The sequence below is a fragment of the Lissotriton helveticus genome, chromosome 12 (assembly GCF_964261635.1).
Source record: "Lissotriton helveticus chromosome 12, aLisHel1.1, whole genome shotgun sequence".
Classification (NCBI taxonomy): Eukaryota; Metazoa; Chordata; class Amphibia; order Caudata; family Salamandridae; genus Lissotriton; species Lissotriton helveticus.
Window position 1 is genome coordinate 736,459,093 of NC_136073.1, and position 20,858 is coordinate 736,479,950.

The 20,858-nt window shown below is 45.0% G+C and overlaps 1 protein-coding gene across 7 annotated transcripts in view; it reads left to right on the forward strand.

The window, feature by feature from the left end:
- LOC144798645 (uncharacterized) overlaps positions 1 to 20,858 on the forward strand; it is a 657,474-nt gene that overhangs the window by 577,890 nt on the left and 58,726 nt on the right. The gene's annotated exons all lie outside the window — the stretch shown is intronic.

The following is a 20,858-nucleotide window of genomic DNA, read 5'->3' on the forward strand; positions in this document are numbered from 1 at the left end:
GTGCCTGATACTTTTAAATATTTCGGAATACAGATCTACTGTGATGCCACGAATCTCCTGGATGGTAACTTAACGCGCACGATTACTGCTCTCAAATCTCAGATCCACTTCTGGATCTCGCTACCCCTATCGGTGGCTGGCCGAGTAGCCATCACTAAAATGGTGTTACTGCCGAAGCTGCTTTATTATTTCACCAATCGACCTATACTTATACCGTTGAGAATTATTGAACTCTTTACTGGTGGAGCTAGTCTGGGGCACGAGGCGCGACGTATTGGACTGGCGAAATTACAGTTACCCACAAAACAAGGGACGATGGGAGTACCAGACCTGCGTGCATATTGCTACGCTAGCCAACTGCAGTGGCTGGCATACTGGCTTGCAGGACGTAATCTACACAAATTGGATATGTCTCTGCGGGGTAGGGACAAAGGGGTCGTCCACAAGCGCTTACTACCTCAGGCCTTCCTACCGGCATCGACACCCCACCTGCTACGGATAGCCATACTTACTGGAGGAGCGCAGTGAAGTACACTAGACGGACACCTCCGTATGCTCCTACTATTCCGCTGCTAGGTATCCCCACATGAACGGGACTGGTCACTACCTATGCTTTACAGGCATGGACTGATGCAGGCATTGCAACGGTAGATGAGTTCTTTTCTGACGGTGTATTAGACGCATTCCACGTTTGTACGCGTACATGGTGCACCTGATACACTGTTCCTATTACATGCACATATATCCAGATATATATGCACTACATGGTCACTGGAGGGTACTGAACAAGCCACGAACACGCTTATCACCATGCAATACCTGATGGGAAATGGGGCACGCCTAACAAAATGGTTGACTCACGGGATTCGGACTGAAATGGCAATCTCATTGCGACCACTACGTGACAAATGGGAGGAAGACGTGGGCCGTGCATTTATAGACAAGGAATGGGATACTGTACTAGGGCACCCCAATAAGGTGTCTTGTAACCCTAAATTCAAATTTATTCAATTAATGTTAATTCAAAGAGCTTATCTAACCCCACGGAGATTGTGCGCTATGTTTTCGGGGGCAAGTGATGCCTGTCCGCGCTGCTACGCACCCAACGCAGGGCTAATGCACATGGTATGGGACTGCCCTAGACTGGGGCACTACTGGAAGACAGTATGCAAAATACTGATGAATTTAGCCCTGGTGCGTCATAACGACACACTAGAATACTGTATATTGGGACTAGGGCCCCGCGGGAAGAAGGGTAATCCCATTTGTCGATTCGCTACTCCTGCGCTCCTTCTAGCTAAAAGAGCCATAACCACACAGTGGAAAGCCGCTAGGGCTCCATCCCTGCAGGATTGGCATGCGGAGGTTATGAGATGGGGTAGGGCGGAGGAAGCTGAACTAAAGAGAGAGGAGTATAGAGGCCTACGGAAAACACCAATATCGCTGAGCTGGAGTGCAATCATGGAAGAATATGCAGCTATAGATATATTGTCCTACTAGGGAGTTGCGACACCATCTGTTGAGGTCACGCAGTAATGACAATAGGACACATAAGCTCCTTACAAAGCCAGTGGGTTCTACTGGAGTAACAGCAAATAATAATAATAATAATTTAAAAAAGCACTAAAAACTCATCTTTTTATAACAGCCTATTAGTGTCATGTTTCCTTTAGATGGCCACTTGCTTGTTTTTTTTGTTGTTTTTTTTTTCCCTTTTTCGCGCCAGGATACTCTGGAGTAATGGAGCGCGTTATAAAACAGCAAATAATAAATAATAATATTATTACCTATTATTGCAGGAATACACAGTACACCTAGGACAGTCTGTGGAACCAAGATACACTCATGTTTCAGATCTAGACATGTGAAAATGCTCGTATGGACACTTGTTGCCGAGCCTATGGGGGGAGGGAGGGCTGGGTAAGTTTTGTTTTGTAAGGAATAGATGTGATAGGTCATGTACGATTTGATTAATCATGGCATGTTATGCCGGTCTTCTGATGTAGGCGAAACTGTTGTGTATTACCAGCAATGGACAGCTGAGATAGAGAGTCATTCAACGATTTATGACTTTATGCAATGTCAAGTAGGCTATCTCATTGACCTATTGCAATGTGAATATGTACTCTTTCAATCTGAATGTCAACATATGCAACTAAGCCATGTACCATTGTGTTTATGTATCACTCTACAATGTCTGGATATTTGCTGTGAAAATCAATAAAAACTTTTTTTTTTTTAAAGTTTGCTTCTTATCCTTCTCTAGAAGCTTCCTCTTTTCATGCTGTGATCCTACTCCTAAGAGAAGACGTAGATCTCCAACAACATTTATGTCCACAAGATCTTCTATTGGAGATTACTCTCCTACTCTGTCCAGTACACCTCATCTAATATCCGCATCAGTGATCTTTGAGACATTTTTACATCACAAGTCTTCTGCAAAACCTCTACTTTCTTTGGTCCCAGGTCTTCTAGAACCTGCAATGCAGACCTTCCTTACTCCGGCCACAGTGGGTTCAGTGCCCTCTAGGATTGCAAAGAAATATAAGGCCCCAGACCAGGACACGGTTTTCCTTCGTCCAGTCCCACCTCCAGACTCATTGATAGTGGCTGCAGCCAGGAAAGCACATTCCACGACATCTTCTTCTACTGCCCCACCAGAGAAGGACAGTAAGAATATGGATTCTCTGGGCAAACGAATGTGCAATACTTCGGCTTCGATTATGAAGGTGGCTAGTGCTTCCGCCTTGCTGGGTTGATACAATAGGTGTCTCTGGGATTCCTTGGCGAGATTTTCAAGCAAATTCCCGAGATCGGCATGGCTTCATCTGACGACACTAAAACCTGATGCACAAAGAAGGATCACAAACCTCCCATTCAACGGATCCTCTCTGTTTGGTGCACATGCAGACGATGAAATGTCCAAGATGAAGAACGATTTGGACACTCTGAAAGCTGTTGGCTTAGAAAAGATAAACGAGTTTAGGCGCAAATTCCGTCCTTATGATCGACGTTCCTCTCAGGAGAGGGTTCAAACCCCTCATTGGAACACACAAAATCAGGGGCAAGGTCAATTCAGGTCCAATTTCCAACAAAGACGACCTGAACGAGGAAGAGGATCCATGAAACAGCAACCTAATATTCCTACATCATCAGCAAAACAATGAGGGATGGCTTCCTCCATGCCCATTGACCACTCCGGTGGGAGGAAGTATTATGTTATACCTGGAGGGGTGGAAGGATTTAACAAAGGACAAGTGGGTTTTGAATATTATGCAGAATGGCTATCTGCTCGGGTTCAAATCCCCACCACTATCAGTTCCTCCACAATAAAAGCCTCTTCAAAAACACCACTGATTACAATCAGAAGTAAAAGTGCTCCTACAAAAGCAGGCCATAGAAAGAGTCCCTATTCCACAACGAAAACAAGGGATTTATTCACGCTATTTTCTGGTTCAGAAAAGAGGTCCCACAAGAGAATACAGACCAATACTCGACTTAAGACTGCTGAACAAGTACATTCGCAAAGAGAAATTTTGAATGTTGGCTTTACATCAAATATTCCCTCAGCTTCATCAGGGAGATTGGATGTGTGCAATAGACCTACAGGACGCATACTTTCATGTTCCAGTGTCCATAAAACATAGCAAATTTCTGCGATTCCAAGTGTCTGCCCAACATTTTCAGTTCAAAGTTCTCCCGTTCGGGCTCAAATCAGCCCCCGAACGTTTTCCAAGTGATATGGCAGTGGTGGCAGCTTTTCTTCGCAAGCAAAGAATATTCATATACCCCTATCTGGGCGACTGGCTTCTGAAGGGCTCGTCACCCGTTCTGCTTCAGAGTCATCTCTCGTACTGTCTACAGTTGCTAAACAGATTGGGACTTCATGTAAACTACAAGAAATCAATCTTCAACCCACCTCAGAAGATCCACTATCTGGGTGCCTTACTGGGTACCGCAGAAGCAAACGTGTGTCCTTCCAAGGAGCAATTGTTCTCAATTCTGGAGAAATGCTGCAACCTTCTTCTCACACAGTATCCCACTGTCAGGCTGGTGTCATCACTGCTGGGATCGATGGTATCATGCATCTTCATCATACCAAATGCCAGGTTGAACATGCGTCCATTGCCGCAATCCCTGGAAGACCAATGGACGCAAGTGTCAGGGCACTGGGAGGATCAGCTGCTTTTCTCTCAATCAGCCAACGATTCCATCAAATGGTAGATTTAGAGATCCAATCTCATGAAAGGAGTTCCTTTTCACCTGGACCCTCCTGCACAAACAATAGTCACGGATGCTTCACTCCAGGGATGGCGTGCTCACATGGGGGTCTTCAAGTTCAAGGCCTGTGGTCGGAGACGGAACAAACTTACCATATCAATCGCTTGGAGCTGAGAGCAGTGCACCTAGCTCTCGAATCATTATACCCGTCACTTCAATCTCAGTATCTTCTGATTCAAACGGACAACTCGACCACCATGCATTACTTGAACAAACAGGGAGGTATCCGATCAAGGCCTCTTTCTCTAGAGTCACAAAGCATCTGGAAGTGGCTTCTTGCAAGAGAGTTGAACATTCTGGCAATGCATCTTCCCGTGAATTTCAACGTCCAAGCAGATGCCCTGAGCAGGGAATACATCGAAGCGCACAACTGGTCTCTCAACAACGAAGTCATTCAAAGCATCTTCAGAGAATGGGGAACACCAGACATCGACCTGTTTGCAGATGCGGTAAACGCAAAATGCCCCGTCTCCGCATCCAGGTTTCCCCAACCGGGATCTCTGGGCAATGCCCTTATGATAAATTGGTATCAGACATTACTGTACGCCTTTCCACCAATTCCGTTGATTCCCACAGTGATCGACAAGTTTTACAAGACCAATTCCAGGATGATTTTGATAACTCCGTAATGGCCGCGTCAGTGGTGGTACCCGGATCTCCTTCAGCTATCAGAAGTCCCACACAGGATATTACCATGCCGACCAGATCTCCTATCCTATCAAAGAGCAAAGAAAAGGTATTCCACCCCAATCTATCATCCCTGCGGTTGACGGCATTGCTCCTGAAGTCCTTCAATATGGGCATCTAGATTTACCTCCAGAATGTATGAACATTCTTTAAGAGGCTAAGAGTCCTTCCACAAGACAATCCTATGCTTTTAAGTGAAAGAGGTTTTACTTATGGAGCACGAACAATGGACATGACCCCGTCCGGGGTCAAGATCAGGTGCTTTTACCATATTTACTGTATTTAGCCAAATCTGGTTTGAAATTTTCGTCTATTAAGGTGCATCTTGCAGCTATTACAGCGTATAGATAAACACCTGATCAAATTTCTTTCTTCAAAATCCCAGTGGTCAAGGATTTTCTCGAGGGATTAAAAAGGTTTATCCTCCAATTAGAGCTCCTTTGCCACCTTGGGAGCTCAACATTGTATTAACAAAACTGATGGGTGCTCCTTTCAAGCCTATTCACAGAGCTTCTTTACAACATTCGACATGGAAAGCTGCTTTTTTAGTGGCTATTACCTCTGCTCGCAGAGTTAGTGAAATCCAAGCATTATGCTGTAAAGAGCCCTATACTGTTTTTCATGTAAACAGGGTGGTTTTATGAACGCATCCGAGTTTTCTACCCAAAGTAGTCTCGGATTTCCATATTAACCAGACAATCACTCTCCCCACTTTCTTTCCGAATACTTCAAATCCTCCGGAAAGGTCCCTTCATTTGTTGGATCTTAAGAGGGTTTTGAAATTTTACTTAGACAAAACAAAAAGCTTGAGGAAAACGGACCGTCTGTTTATAAACTACGGGTTCATAAATACTGGCTCTGCCGCTTCGAAGAGATCTATCTCTAGGTGATAGTGTTTTGTATATCCTTTGTACCACAATGAAGCTGCTCCTAGTGTGGTGTCGCTAGTGCTAGTGCAGTTTTAGTTTGTGAGTGCAGGCATCTCACAAAAAGTGAAGGACTGGTCTCACACACCGCGTGGTGTCATGCTTCATCATTGGCCAGTCCTCATCCTCTAAAAACTTGGTTTTATAGAGGGCAGGCATACACCTGACAACAGGGATGCACTTCTAAACTAAGTGGGGGCCCATGGGAAAAGGTAGTGAGTTAAAGGCCATTAAAGGTGTCAGCTTAAATTTAATAGTGCTGGCATCTATATGGTAGTTTAAAAAAAGGTGATCGGTGTAATGGGGGTAATATTGTCCCCCCACCACTATCAATGGGGTCAACATGTTTCTGCCTAAAGGCCCAGGTGGGTCCGAGGCATTCATCAGGACCGTGATAAACAACATACAAAAACAACGGGCTCCACTCTTACCAAACTGTAATGAGTGGATTTCCACTCAGTGGGGTGATGTAGATCACACTCCACCGTAATATGGCTAGACACTAAGCCTGTAAGAAAAACAACATGTAGAGACAAACTGTAAAAATAGCAATGGACACAGACTACATACAAACCAGCCACATCCATCCATCGTTCTATAGTGAGTGGCTATAAGTGCATCAGTTTAGTGATATGGATCTGTGCACCACATTAGAAGAGAGTCTCTTCAAAAATGCTTACCCTATAATGAGGACACTTTTACTCCATAGGAGGGTGAGGGCAGGAGACTCCTTAGGTTTGAATGCTGGAAAGGAAATTGAGGAGAAAAACACAGGAAAAACGATATTAAAAAGCAATTGAGAAATTCTCAAGAGCACAAAGGTTTCTGTAGTTTATCTATAACATAAAACCTGTAAAGGAAAGCATTCACCCAAAACTCATACTCTTACTGTCACAGCACCTAATTTCCACCTCTACGCCTAGAACTGTGCACCTCCTCTCCTCGATGTGAAATGGAGTGAGCCGGCGTACGGTTTTTATAGTATCAGCATGATGAGTAAATTGCCAATTACCGCTAAAACGGGACAACCCGCTGTGTGAGACCCGGTGTCCCAACACTGTGGTGTGTGGGAGGTCAGGGAAATGCCTGACCTCCCAAATATGGGTTGCGGATGTAATCCAATGTGTGTCGGAAAAGCAGGAAAGTGAAAATCAAGGGTGGGGCCGGCGTCCCCGTCGTCATATGGACAGCGTGAGTGAGTGGCGCATGCTCAATGAGGAAACATGGTAGAACGCGTGTGCCGGCAGTGTCTTACTAGCGCATGCGTGGAGCACGGCCCGGCGATTGCGGGTAGGCTCAGTGAACTTACTTTGTTTTAAGGAACGTTTGCGCGCTGCGCATGCGCGTGGCTGAAACGCTCTAGTAAGATCCCTTTGCTATTGCGGAGTGGAGATAAAGCATTTTGAAGTGTAAACTTCTATGATTCTGCCAGGTGATAGAGATGGCCCAAGGATTGTCAGGCATGGTGTATAGATTTATAAACACCGGGGACATAATGTAAATTAATGCTAATATGGGGAGAGGTGCACTGGGGGTAAAATTACCCGTAAAAAAACCTGTCTACCTGTGGAATTTATATATCCAGCGTGTGAACATGATACCAAGTAGTGTGGTATACAGGTACCACGAAATGCTAATGGGGGACATGGAATGCCTGGTGTAATGTGGTGTACTAAGTTCCTGTTCAGGGCTAATAGAAACCAGGGAAGTTTAAGAAATGTCTAATGTACAGTGATGGATTCCACCTGTTCATATAGGTGACATCAGATTTCTATAGGGCTAGATGTAGCCAGGGGATATATCGTCATTTAATCCTTCCTTTCATGTGCGGAGGCGGTAGACCCACCCTCACATGGAGTGGCCTGCTGAGATCTGTCTTTTGTTTTTCATGACCTCCAGGACCACCCATTTTAGGTCCATGTCTCTATGATTCTGTTCAAGAAAATGTCTGGTAAGTTTGGTATTGCTTTTTTTGCATCAGATGGTGCTTCGATGCTCGTTAATGCGCATCTTAATCTTTCTAGTGGTCATGCCCACGTACCTGAGGTTGCATGGGCATGTGAGAAGGTATACCACATTTTCTCTATTGCAGTTACTGAAGTGATTTAATGACCAGGGGCAAGTAGTACCGATGTCTACTGTTTTTGTGGTCACGGTGAGGGGGCATGCAACACACCCGCCGCATCGATAATGTCCTGTCGGTCTTTGGGTATTCCACAGGGTCGATTGATCATCTTCTCTGGGATGGGGGGTCTTTAGCCCGGACTAACTTATCCCGTATGTTCTTACTTCTTTTGAATGCGAAAAGAGGTGATTCCCAATGCTTCCCTCCTCCTTGGAGTATATGCCAGTTCTTTTTAGGGCGAGCCCTCATGATGCACTGCGTAGCAGTGCTCGCATAGGCGAGCCGTTTTGTAGGGGTTTTCAAAATGGACCTGGAAATTCCACACAGCTCGTGCGTGTTATTTCCTAGGTCCATTTTGATTGGGCTTTGAGTGCGTGTTGTTTTTAAACAGAACATGCAATAGGCCATAGGCGGTCGCGTAGCTCCGCCAATGTCCTATTGGTGTCTGTTACGCTCACCAAAGCCGATATGTCTGCAATTATTGTGCCGACACGGGCGCGATAATTGACGACATATGCCTGCAGTGGCGCGCGCACGCCACTCACAGGCTTTTTTTTTTACTATAGCGAACGCGAATGCGATCGCTTTGATTGCAGCTTGTTTTCAGTGTAGATGTAGTGATATGAGGGCTGGTGGGGGAGGGGCAGAGAGTGAAAATGTGAGATTTGTGTTTCTCTTGCTATTGGGACCAGCCTGTAGCAGGTGCACGCATGTCTGCAACTCCACAGACCAGATTCAGCTGGAACCCATGTATGGTCACTACTAACCAAACCATGACCGAGTCTCACACCGGTGACCTTGCTGTCAAAGGTTAACACAGGCCGTGACAAAATAGATTGTGAGTCACGGGCGCTGTCCGAATAAGAATGACGGATATCCGTACAGTATCAACCGTAAGTCCTATTAAATATACCTTGAAGGGAGGGGTGCAATATTTGAGCATTTGCACCGAGCATCTGATGTTAAAAGGATGTTGTTTCACGCGGCGCACTGTGCAGAACTCGACAGAGATTTCCACTGCACCTGCACAATATTAAATAATTTGGCAGCATTTAAGCGTTATGAAAATCCCTGCACACAGAAGCATGCACGGTTCCCACTTCCGGGATGACTGGTGCACAATTTGCTTGCGCGAGTAAGCAAAGTGGCAACGCGGCACTGGCAGGGCCCTAAATTGCTCACCTAAGCAAATGCCGACCGTCCTTGGCTTTGTGAGCGCCATCGGTGCATCTCTCGGCAGCTGGACTCGCCTGGTGCCCCCTTCTCACCAGGGCACCCCAAGGATTTTCGGCTTTTGAACCTGGCAGGGGCGTAGCTATCCGCGGTGCAGCAGGTGCGGTGGCGCAGGGGCCACTGAATGTTGACTCTTGTTGTATTTTACTACCTGAGCAGTGATGAGGGTGGGAGAGGGGGGTTATCCTTGCTTGCGGAGACCGTGGCACCCTTGCTACGTCCTACCGACAAGAGGTTCGACCTCCAAAGTAAGCCCTTCCTCCCCCCTCCCTTCTTCCTTCCTCTGTGTACAGGTTAATGTTGTGCCAATACTGGGCTATTATGTAATGGAGGTGGACAACGTAGTACTGTTGACAGTTCCGCAGCAGTGTGATTTGCACTAATAAACTGGCACACAGTTTACTTTTTGTACTTACTCCACGTTGGTAAAAATCTGTGGTTTTGCAATGGTCATTGTGCAGATGTCAGAGCACAGCTGCCAGGCATAGGCACTGCATCTCTCTTCACGAGCCAAACATGATTTCCTCGCCCCTGCACTGAGCGCATTTCTCACGAGCAAGAAGTGCCTTGGATTGTTACCTCACTGAATATCAAACAGCGCTTCAAATACACCCACCTCAGTAACAAGCTAGCATAGGAGGGGGGGTGAGCGCGAGGGGGGGTGGGGAGCTACTATCAAAAGCCTGTCCATGGGGCGCTTTCAGCAGCAAGCACGGCCTGTTGCAAACAAGCATTTTTTTCATATGCGGATATGGTGATTTTAAAGCACCCTATGGGACAAATGTACACAGCAGTGCTGATGGTGTGTGTTTTCTGCTACAAATTCACATTAGCGAGAACTAAAAATGAACAAAGACAGGGTCATAAACAAATGGATGTCTCAAGTGCAAGATCCCTAGAATGGACAGCCTCCATTAGTCAGAGTGATCTCCTATGTCATTCCTCAATATTTTTCTTCCCCTATGCCAGAACAAGGTTGTATTTCAGCCTGTCTTCTAAAAACCTGAGCTCATGCAGAAATGCTAGATGGTAGACTTCCGAGAACAATAAAATACGGAGACCTGCTTTCTGTGCCTCATTTATCAATTGTCTACATCTTGTATCCACTCCATACTTTAAGAAATACAAGTACAGTACATATCATGATTTTTAGTAAGTTTGCTTTTCCTTCCTTCAGTGCTGTGATTAATCTATCATTCTCAATCACACTGAAGTTCTACAATAACATGAAGTTGGAGATGTCTGAACCCCAATTCCACGACATGCAGTCATATCATGTCTTCTTGGACAGTGACTCCCCAGTATGTTGCTACAGCTGGTACAATGGCGTTTTCTTTGATTCCCGCGTCGTTTTCAATTAAACAAATATCAGAATGAGGATTTTAGGAGAACAAAAACAATCGATTTCGCATTAATAACTACAATTTTCGTAATTGTAAATGAAGGCTAATTATGGTGAAGTTTCTTCACAATTCCAAAGATTAGCAGACAACTGTTTGAGGTTCTGAAAATCTGGATTCGTATAATTAGTCTGGACTCGAGAATTAAAACTTCGTCGAAACATGACGAATTTGGTATCAAAAGACCGAGAATGACGAGTACATCATGTACATATATTTTCAGCATATTCGAGTGACGATTTCACCTCGAAATCGTCATTTACATTCTGAACCCTTGGCTCCCATTTATATGTTGCCCTTTACAGAGGCCTTAATCCAGTTGAATTCAACTCCACAAGGACACATACTCCTTAATCGACTTTTCCATGACCTGTACAAGTTGGAACCATTGCCCCAGGCCGAACTCGTAGGTCAGTTCCCCTCCCAGTGGCCGAGCAAGATAGCATCTAGGCTCAACAAACCATAAAACCATTTCAGCGCGCACACCTGCCATATCTCGCTCACATCTATCTCCACTCCTTTGCTTCACTTACTTTATGGTGGGGAGGTGCCCGTTTTTATTAGGGGTCCAGTGATATCTGATGAAATGTTGGGCCTTGCCAAATGATTTGTTGGAGGCAACACGAAGTGAAATATGGACATGTCATCATGACTCTGCTTTTTCTTTGTACTACAAGTATGTTAACGATTTACTTTACAACCAAGAATGTTTTGCCTAGAGCCTAAAATTGTGTATAAGAAGAGAAGCCTGACTTTGTAAAGGTGTGCAGTCTCCTGAGAATATACCCGTATTGTACTTCTAGGACACTTGTTACCTTGGTTGCAGCCAATAAACTAATCTTTGACTTCACTTAGAAGACTCCGAGTTTCTGTAGGTCTGGATCAGGAAGAACCCGAGGTCTCTGGGTGTTGATTCCCTGGCACCGCTGGGTTACCGGTTCTGTGCCGGTTCTTAAAAACCCAGTACCTCAGCTGGCGCCCAACGTTTGGGGCGATTCCAGTGGTACCAGTCAGCCAGAAGATCGTGAGGAGCTTCGTGTGGAAATTCCGGAGGATGGCCAACCACCTCATCGACCCCTGCATGTCGACGTGGTTCGAAGGTCTTTGCTGCGAGGTTCCCCGCTTCCCGACGGCTACAAGGACTGCTGCCCTGGCTATCGCCCTGATTTGGACCCTTGAAGTTTGGTAGAGCGAAACACTGAGACGAGTCTTCTGGTGACGTCATCGATATTTCAGTTAAGTATAAGTGGAGCGTCTCCCAGTCCTTAGTTGGACTTACTTTTGGGTATCTTTTGGATACAAAGTTTTGTATTGGTACTTGCAAGCACCAAAACCGAAGGACTCGTGTATTCACGAGAAATATCGTAAACGATAATCCTTTGAAGTTTGGAACTAGACTAGAGAGCGAAGATGCCTAGTCTTAGACTTGGGAATTTGTTTTGTCTTGGTGGTAATAATAGGGACTCCCGATTGGAGGACTCATGTCCGGTTCCTCCAGTTGGAACTCCGACTTACGAGCTATATGTAAAACATGGGGTAGGCCCCATCACCTACAACGAAGTATGGATTAAATACACCAGGAAAGATGGTGTTCTAAAATGGCCCCAATATGGTAGCTTTGATTCTGAAATCTTAGACAACCTTGAAGTTAAACTCTTTAAAAAGAAAGCCCGGCCGGCGATGTTTGACTCTTTTCGCTTATGGCGTATAGAAGCCAAACAAAAAGAAATTAAATTAGCTAAGAAAAATAAGAGAGAAGGGGGACTATCAGTAATGCAAGCTGCTGTGCAGTTTAAAGATAATTAGGAAGAGCAGATGAATGAGCAGTTGCACAGGCAACGTAAAATGGCAATAGATAAGTGTTATCCAGTTTTGCCGTCTCTTCAGCAAGAGGCAGCAAAACAGCGTGAAAAAGACCCATTAATGTCGCATATACTAAATTCACCCCCCCCCCCCCTATGCGCAGAATGCCACAGCACCCCCGCAACCTTTAGTTGCGCAAACTACGCCTCCTGCTCCTCCACAGCACCCACCAGCTGTTCTTCAGCTGGCTCCTACTTCTTCGGTGCAGCCTCCTCCAGGCCCATCGACCACTTCTGTTTCACCTGTGTTTTCTACGATTTTGCCTACTGTCCTTTTTACGCCTCCTAATGCTCCCTCTACGATTTTGCCTAGTGCCCCCTCTATTTTCCCTGATACCTCTTCTGCTATCTCTACCCCTGCCTTATCTCACCCCGTTTCTCCATCTGTTTGTCCTTCAGTTTTACCTTCCATTCGGCAGAAAATGGCCAGCACTGTTACTAACCTTCTTTTACCTCTTTTCGGGTCGCCTACTACGACCCCTAACATGGGAAGAAGACAGTTGCGAAGTCAACTACCTGATTATCAAGAGAGAGATTCACTGAATAGTTTAGCACGGAAATGGGTCATGGACACTGCAAAATATGATGTACAGTCTGTCATGGAAGTCTTCCATCAATGGGAAGCAGCGACACAGAGATATGTTTTCGAACAGATGTGTGTTTTCCTTTGCGAGGATTTAGAAGACAATGATCAGGAATGCATCCCACGAGAGATGTGTCGTGTACGGTTTAGGTTCGGAGAGGGTATGATTGTAGGTCCAGATGTGGAGAAAGCAATTGAAATGTTGTTATCATATCGGAGTAAGGGAAGCAGTTCTGGGTCACCATCCGAATGTAATACATCCAGTAGGAAAAAGGCGCGACAATACCCTATGAGAGAAGTTCCCCCACAATGGAGGGAGGGTGACGCGACTGCTGTCCCACCTATTCTGCCACACTTTCAGCATGTATGGGTACATGTCCCATGGAAGCGAGCTGAAGTTTTAGCACTCAAACAAACATTACCAGATCCGCGTAAAAATCCTGCAGGGTACTATAAAGAGTTGTCACAAACTGCTGGGTCATGTATAATGAATTTAGCCAATATCGATATGTTATTTGGGAATGTTGTTCCACAGCCTTTATGGGGTAAAATTCGTCATATAGATCATGACCAGGAATTAGGTGACACATGGGCTAATATTACTGCTGCAGATGCCCGACAAGTTGGTGGTGCCAAGCCTGAGCCTTTGATAGCAGAACTCCCTGGTAAAATAGTTGATTACATGAAAACGATAATGCCTGCAATACGCGTAAATTGGGATAAGTTGTCTGCATGCAAGCAAAAGAAAGAAGAAACTGTTTCAGATTTCTTCACCAGATTTGAAGAAACATTCATTGACCACAGCGGTCAAGATATGACCACAGAAGGTGGTCAGAGATTGTTTGTCGATAAATTCGTGCACAATCTGCTTCCAGAATTGTGTAAAAAATTAAAAGATTCAGAAAGTTCTTGGGTAGTCTCATCCTCAGCGCAGATATTAGCTACTGCGCAATATTACGAAAATAGAGACAAAGATGAGAAAGATAAAGTAGAAAAGAAAACTAGAGAACTAAAAACGAAGGTTTTGCTACAACAAGCCTATCCGCCACGTGGTGGTGGTAATCAAAATAATAATGGTCAAAATCATTACCAAAATACTTTTCAGCAGCCTCCACAGTATCAGAGAAACTGGCAAAGATTTGAGTATACTCAACCCCGTGTATCTGTAGGCCCCAACCAGTGTTTATATTGCAAACAAGAGGGTCATTACAAGTATAATTGTCCTATTCTATTACAACGTGCGAATGGAGTTTCTGGTGTTAGAGGTCGTGGCAGTCAGCAAGCACCTAGAGGTAGGGGGCGTGGAAACGCCCCTCAGGACACACGTCCCCTTCCACCACAAAACTCTATGAACAGGTTTGATCAGCAAAATAACGCATCTGATAGGACAGCTCAATACTACGTTGATGATTATTACACAGAAAATGAGCAGTGGGAGAATAATGATTGCTAGGACAGCCATAGACAAAGAGAGGGAGTTGTTTCAGTTCCAGTAGATCAGAGTGGACCTTACGTTGAGGTGATTACATCAGGTGTGTCAGAACCTTTTCTGTTGGATACTGGTGCTACGAAGAGTTCTATTATGCACTCCAAACTCCCTGGCGCACCTTTGTCTGGCGAAATGAACGTTTCTGTAGGTTTTTCTGGCGCCCCAGTTAGAAATCCTATTTCTGACCCTTTATCTCTTTCTGTTGGTCCTTGTGAATTCGAAGCACCCCTTATTCTGACAACAGGTTGTGGTGAAAATTTGCTAGGATTGGATTTGTTAAAAAGATTGTATGCAACTTTGTACTGTTCTCCTTCAGGAGTACAACTTACTTTAGGTAAGAAAGTGGTTTCTTCCATGTATTTGTCGAGAGATGCACTTCCAGCAGAATTGTCATTTCTCCCGGATATTCTTTGGGCTACTGGTCCTAATGATGTAGGTCTTTTAGAAATTCCACCATATTTTGTAACATTGAAGTCCAATGTCAAAATGCCACGAATTCCCCAATACAAAATATCTAATGAGGGTGAAAAAGCTTTGCTAGCGATTGTTTGCGAATTGATTGAAAAGGATGTGATTGAGGAAACGCGAGGCAACGTTTGCAATAGTCCTGTTCTGCCTGTTTTAAAACGAACTGATCCTTTTCAGCCACCTGTGTACAGATTCGTGATTGATCTTCGAGAAGTAAATAAGATAGTTGTGACACAATTTCCAGTTGTCCCCGACATTACCACATTATTGACTATGATTCCAGCTTCTGCTTCATGGTTTTCGGTGATTGACCTAAAGAATGCTTTCTTCAGCATCCCAATTGCTGAGGAGAGCAGGGATATCTTTACCTTCAGTTTAGGAGGTCGAAGCTTCCGCTTTAAACGCGCTCCTCAAGGCTACTGTGAAAGTCCCTCAATATACAGTCAAGCTCTGAAAACACAGCTTGACACAATTATTTTTCCCAAAGGTGCCACTCTTGTACAGTATGTGGACGATTTGCTCATTGCTGCAGATACTGAGAAATTTTTTTAAAAGGCCACATTGACATTATTGCGTCATCTGTGTGATCTGCATCACAAGGTGTCACTTTCCAAGCTTCAATATTGCCGACAAGAAGTGACCTACTTAGGTCACCTCTTATCGAAGGAGGGAAGGAAACTGACCCCAGAAAGAATTCAGGCAATAGCGAAATTGAGTGTGCCAAGAACACAGAGAGAAGTGCGTGCTTTCTTGGGCATTACATCGTACTGTAGACAGTGGATTCCAAATTTTTCGTTATTGGCCAAACCCTTGGTGGCATTAACGTGTAAAAATACACCCATCCCATTCCTTGGTCTGAAGAGTGTCAGAAGAGTTTTCTCGAATTACGCACAGCATTATGTTCGGCTCCTGTGTTGGGTACCCCCAACTACAGTAAGCCTTTCACATTGTATGTCCACGAGAAGGAGGGCTGTGCATTGTCTGTGCTGACTCAGTTATTCGGAGATAGACAGCGGCCATGCGCCTACTTTTCTTCAACTTTGGATCCGGTAGCACAAGCATTGCCAAGTTGTTTAAGGGCCACAGCAGCAGCAGCTGTTTCTATTCGACAGTCTGCTGGTCTAGTAATGAATAATACACTAATCGTGATGGTCCCGCATGCAATAGACACATTGTTAAATAGGACCAAGACACAGCACTTAACTAGTGCTCGACTGTCCAGTTACGAATTAACGCTGCTAGCGAGCCATGTGCACATAAAACGATGCAGTACCTTGAATCTAGCCACGTTGTTACCAATTGCAGAGGAATCAGATGCTTTAGAACAGCACGATTGTTTCCTCACAACAGAGGAAGAGACAAAAGGAAGAGTGGATTTATTTGACACTCCTCTTGCTGAATGTGATGGTACATTATGGGTAGATGGTTCATGCTTTAAACTCCCAAATGGTAACGTGACTGCAGCATATGCTGTCACAACTTTGCACACAGTCGTTGAAACTGCACGAATATCACATGGTTCAGCTCAAGCCGCAGAATTAGTCGCACTGACGAGAGCATGTGTATTGTCTAAAGGATTGAGAGTGACTGTCTACACTGATAGTCAGTATGCGTTTGGAGTGGCTCACAGCTTTGGACGATTGTGGAGAGAACGTGGATTCCTGACTTCGCATGGAGCTAAGATTCAGCATGGTCAGTTGGTGAATGAGCTTCTTGAATCACTGACCTTGCCTCTGCAAATGGCGATTGTGAAATGTAGTGCTCACAAGAAGGTGACTGATGATGTGGGTCGTGGAAATGCATTTGCTGATGAGACCGCTAAAGGAACTGCAAAGAATGTGATGAGCCGAATGTATGTTGCAGGCCCTGAAAGATGGACTGGTGAGGTTGGAATATGTAAGGACACGATAGAGAGTGTGAAGTCCATCCAAGCTGAGGCCACAGAGAAAGAGTTGAGCACGTGGAGAGAGAGTACAGGAAGAATGGATGCAAATGGTTGTTGGGTCGAATTGACAGAACATCAGAGATGGTTGTTACCCGATGCATATGTGCTTGCAGTGGTTACAATGGCTCATGGAATGGCTCATATCAGCGTGAAAGGGATTTGCGAGTTGTTGGCCCCAGTATGGAAGAATTCAGGGATTCCCAAGTGTGCAGAGAATGTTGTCAAGAATTGCATAGTATGTCTGAAGCACAATCGTGGTAGGGGAACCCCAACTCCAGCTGGTCATTTTGCACCTCCTACGTATCCGTTCGAGGTTTTGCAGCTAGATTTCATACACATGGAGAGGTGCAACAATTTAAAATATGTGCTCGTTGTTGTTTGTGCTTTCTCAAGATGGGTAGAAGCCTATCCCCTAAAAGACAATACTGCCTTGTCCACAGCGAAAGCCCTTGTGAAAGAGTACTTCCCCAGGTTTGGAATGGCTAGAATGGTCTGGTCTGACAACGGAAGTGAATTTGTGGGTCGTGTGATGAAAAGAGTGTGTGAAGGGCTAGGCATTAGGCAGAAGTTCCACGCTGCAAATCACCCCCAATCAGCTGGATTAGTAGAATGTTACAATGGCACTTTAAAACTTAAATTGGCCAAAATCCAAGCGAGCACAGGTCTTAAATGGCCTGACGCTCTACCCTTAGCACTCCTATCCACCAGAATGACTGTGCATTCGCGAGTGAAACTCAGCCCTTACGAAATTGTCTTTGGCCGGCCAGCCAACATATGGGGAGTGCCTAGGCCCACGAAGTTCAGCGAGCTGCAACACCCTATTTTGCTTGATTACTTGTATGAATTGACGGCTAAATTGCGTGTTTTGCATCAACAGGTCCACAACACCCTGCCTCCGGTCTCTGAGACTCCAGGTCACTCCATTGTCCCTGGATTCTCGTGCGAAACTTTCAAAGGACAAAGAACGACCAGCCCAGGTGGACCGGGCCGCACCTCGTCCTTCTTTCCACGAGGTCAGCAGTTCGAGTGGCGGGGAAGGCCAACTGGATCCACGGGGTCCATTGCAAAAGAATCCCTTCACCTCCGCCACATGACCAGTGGGTCCAGAAAGGTGTCACTGACCAAGAGCTTACAACTGTGCCACATGTCATACCTGTCAGCGATGACCGTGTAAAAGGAACTAACCCTGAATGTGAAAGCGAGAACATTTTTCAAGAGACTGTGCCACCACCAGAACAATTGAACTCTTTGGAGCCTGAACTCCTGTTTCAGGACCAGACAGTACCAGGAAAAAGACGCTATAATTTGCGACCGAGAAAAACAGACTAATAAAAGTGATTCCTTTTTATAATTTGAGACCAAGACCTATGGACAACTAAAATTATCCTTTTTCCCCCCCAAGTACTATTTTTGAAAGTGCAGATCTCCCATCTAGGTAACTTGCTTATTTTTGTTTTTCGAACCGCCATCCGGGTTCCGCTGCTAGGGCCGCGGTTGATTAAAGTCTTTTGGGTGCAGCTGACGACGTTAGGTCGGTAGTTCTGGTTGGTCCAAGGGAGTTGCCCTAGACTGACGGAAGCATCCTTTAGCAGAGGCAACCTACCACCGCGGGCAGCAACTTAGAGAGGATGGAGTTTCCTGATGTGGAGAGACCTGCCAAACGAATGAACTTTAAGCAGAGACTGTGTAACACGATGACAAAGAAAAGTTTTATAATATTGTGTATTTTTATGCTATCCAGCGTAATGATCTTTTTGATAAGTTATGTTTTATTCTCTTTCAATGTAACATTTGCGCCCACTGCATCACCCATACCTCCTCCTACTGTTTCCTCTCATTCTTTCCACCCTCTGCCTGACCACGAATCGAATAGGAGATTAGAGTTCATTAATAACTCCTTTGTTCAGTTATTACACCAACACCAACTTGTAATGAACACAACTAACTGTTGGGTGTGCGGTCTCATGCCTCACACAACGGATAGAGGTATCCCCTATTTGGTCCTGCCATTTAGTCACAATGGTTCAGTATGGGCATATAGGACAATGTTCATATATGCACGAGAAATCCAACCCCTACGTTCTGTAAAAGACAACCTCAAGACTAGCGCCCTAGTCAAAGGTATAGTTGACATGATCAAGGAAGTAACTTCTTATGAAGATACTCCGGATGATGAGATACTTGCATATGTAGGTTGGAACGTGACCGGATATGGCACTACTTTAAGTGAGAAACAACAAGCCAAAAGATCGCCCCCTATCTGGATCGTACCCCATCAAGGTCACCTGTGTCTGCAAGGTGTTGGCAAGAATCCCAGAGCTCAGCTAGGGAAGAGTATCTGTACAGAAACATATGTTTTTGGATCTCAGACTTCCCCTGCGTTTTTAGCCGCTAAGGGTACTTATTTCATCTGCCATGATAGAGCCTATACATGGTTGCCCCCTGACTTCTCAGGCTCATGTTTTGTTTCATTCCTGTTGCCTCCCACCTACACAGCAGCGGCGGATTACCACCGGACAAGGGTAGTTAGAGGTGTTTTGAGTAAAGAAGACACTGCAGGTCAAGAATTTGGGCACTTTGCAAAGGGTTTTCTGCCGTTCTGGGGATCCATGGCTAACAGTAGAAACATAAGGCAATTAACAAGGGTAGTTGAGTCCACCGTGACTGAAACTGCTGGTGCCCTTAGTAACTTGACTGCTGAGCTCCAGTCGGATCGACTTATGACCCTTCAGAACCGGGTCGCTTTGGATGTTATACTTGCAGACCGAGGTGGAGTATGCAAATTGATCCAATCTAGTTGTTGCATTTTCATCCCAGATAATGCTCCACCCGTGTACAGGGCCATCTCCAAACTACATAAGATTTCTGAATCTATCCATGTGGATAAAGGAGATTGGTCGTTAATGGGATGGTTCTGGGAACTCATATCTGCCTGGGGATGGAAAATTCTGATGGTCATTGGGATGGTCTTAGCCATTCTTTTCCTGTTCTGTCTGTGCATACAGTGTGCTCCTGCAATATGTGGCCTCTGTGTTACATCATGTGTAAGGAAGCCTGTGTCAAAAGATGAACTAAGTACTAGAATGATTTTACAGCAACATCTCAATGACTTTAGGAATATAGACCTGGACTCAGACTAACATGAGGATAGATTAATTGCCTATGTAAGGGCAAAAGGAGGGATTGAGGTTCTGAAAATCTGGATTCGTATAATTAGTCTGGACTCGAGAATTAAAACTTCGTCGAAACATGACGAATTTGGTATCAAAAGACCGAGAATGACGAGTACATCATGTACATATATTTTCAGCATATTCGAGTGACGATTTCACCTCGAAATCGTCATTTACATTTTGAACCCTTGGCTCCCATTTATATGTTGCCCTTTACATAGGCCTTAATCCAGTTGAATTCAACTCCACAAGGACACATACTCCTTAATCGACTTTTCCATGACCTGTACAAGTTGGAACCATTGCCCCAGGCCGAACTCGTAGGTCAGTTCCCCTCCCAGTGGCCGAGCAAGATAGCACCTAGGCTCAACAAACCATAAAACCATTTCAGCGCGCACACCTGCCATATCTCGCTCACATCTATCTCCACTCCTTTGCTTCACTTACTTTATGGTGGGGAGGTGCCCGTTTTTATTAGGGGTCCAGTGATATCTGATGAAATGTTGGGCCTTGCCAAATGATTTGTTGGAGGCAACACGAAGTGAAATATGGACATGTCATCATGACTCTGCTTTTTCTTTGTACTACAAGTATGTTAACGATTTACTTTACAACCAAGAATGTTTTGCCTAGAGCCTAAAATTGTGTATAAGAAGAGAAGCCTGACTTTGTAAAGGTGTGCAGTC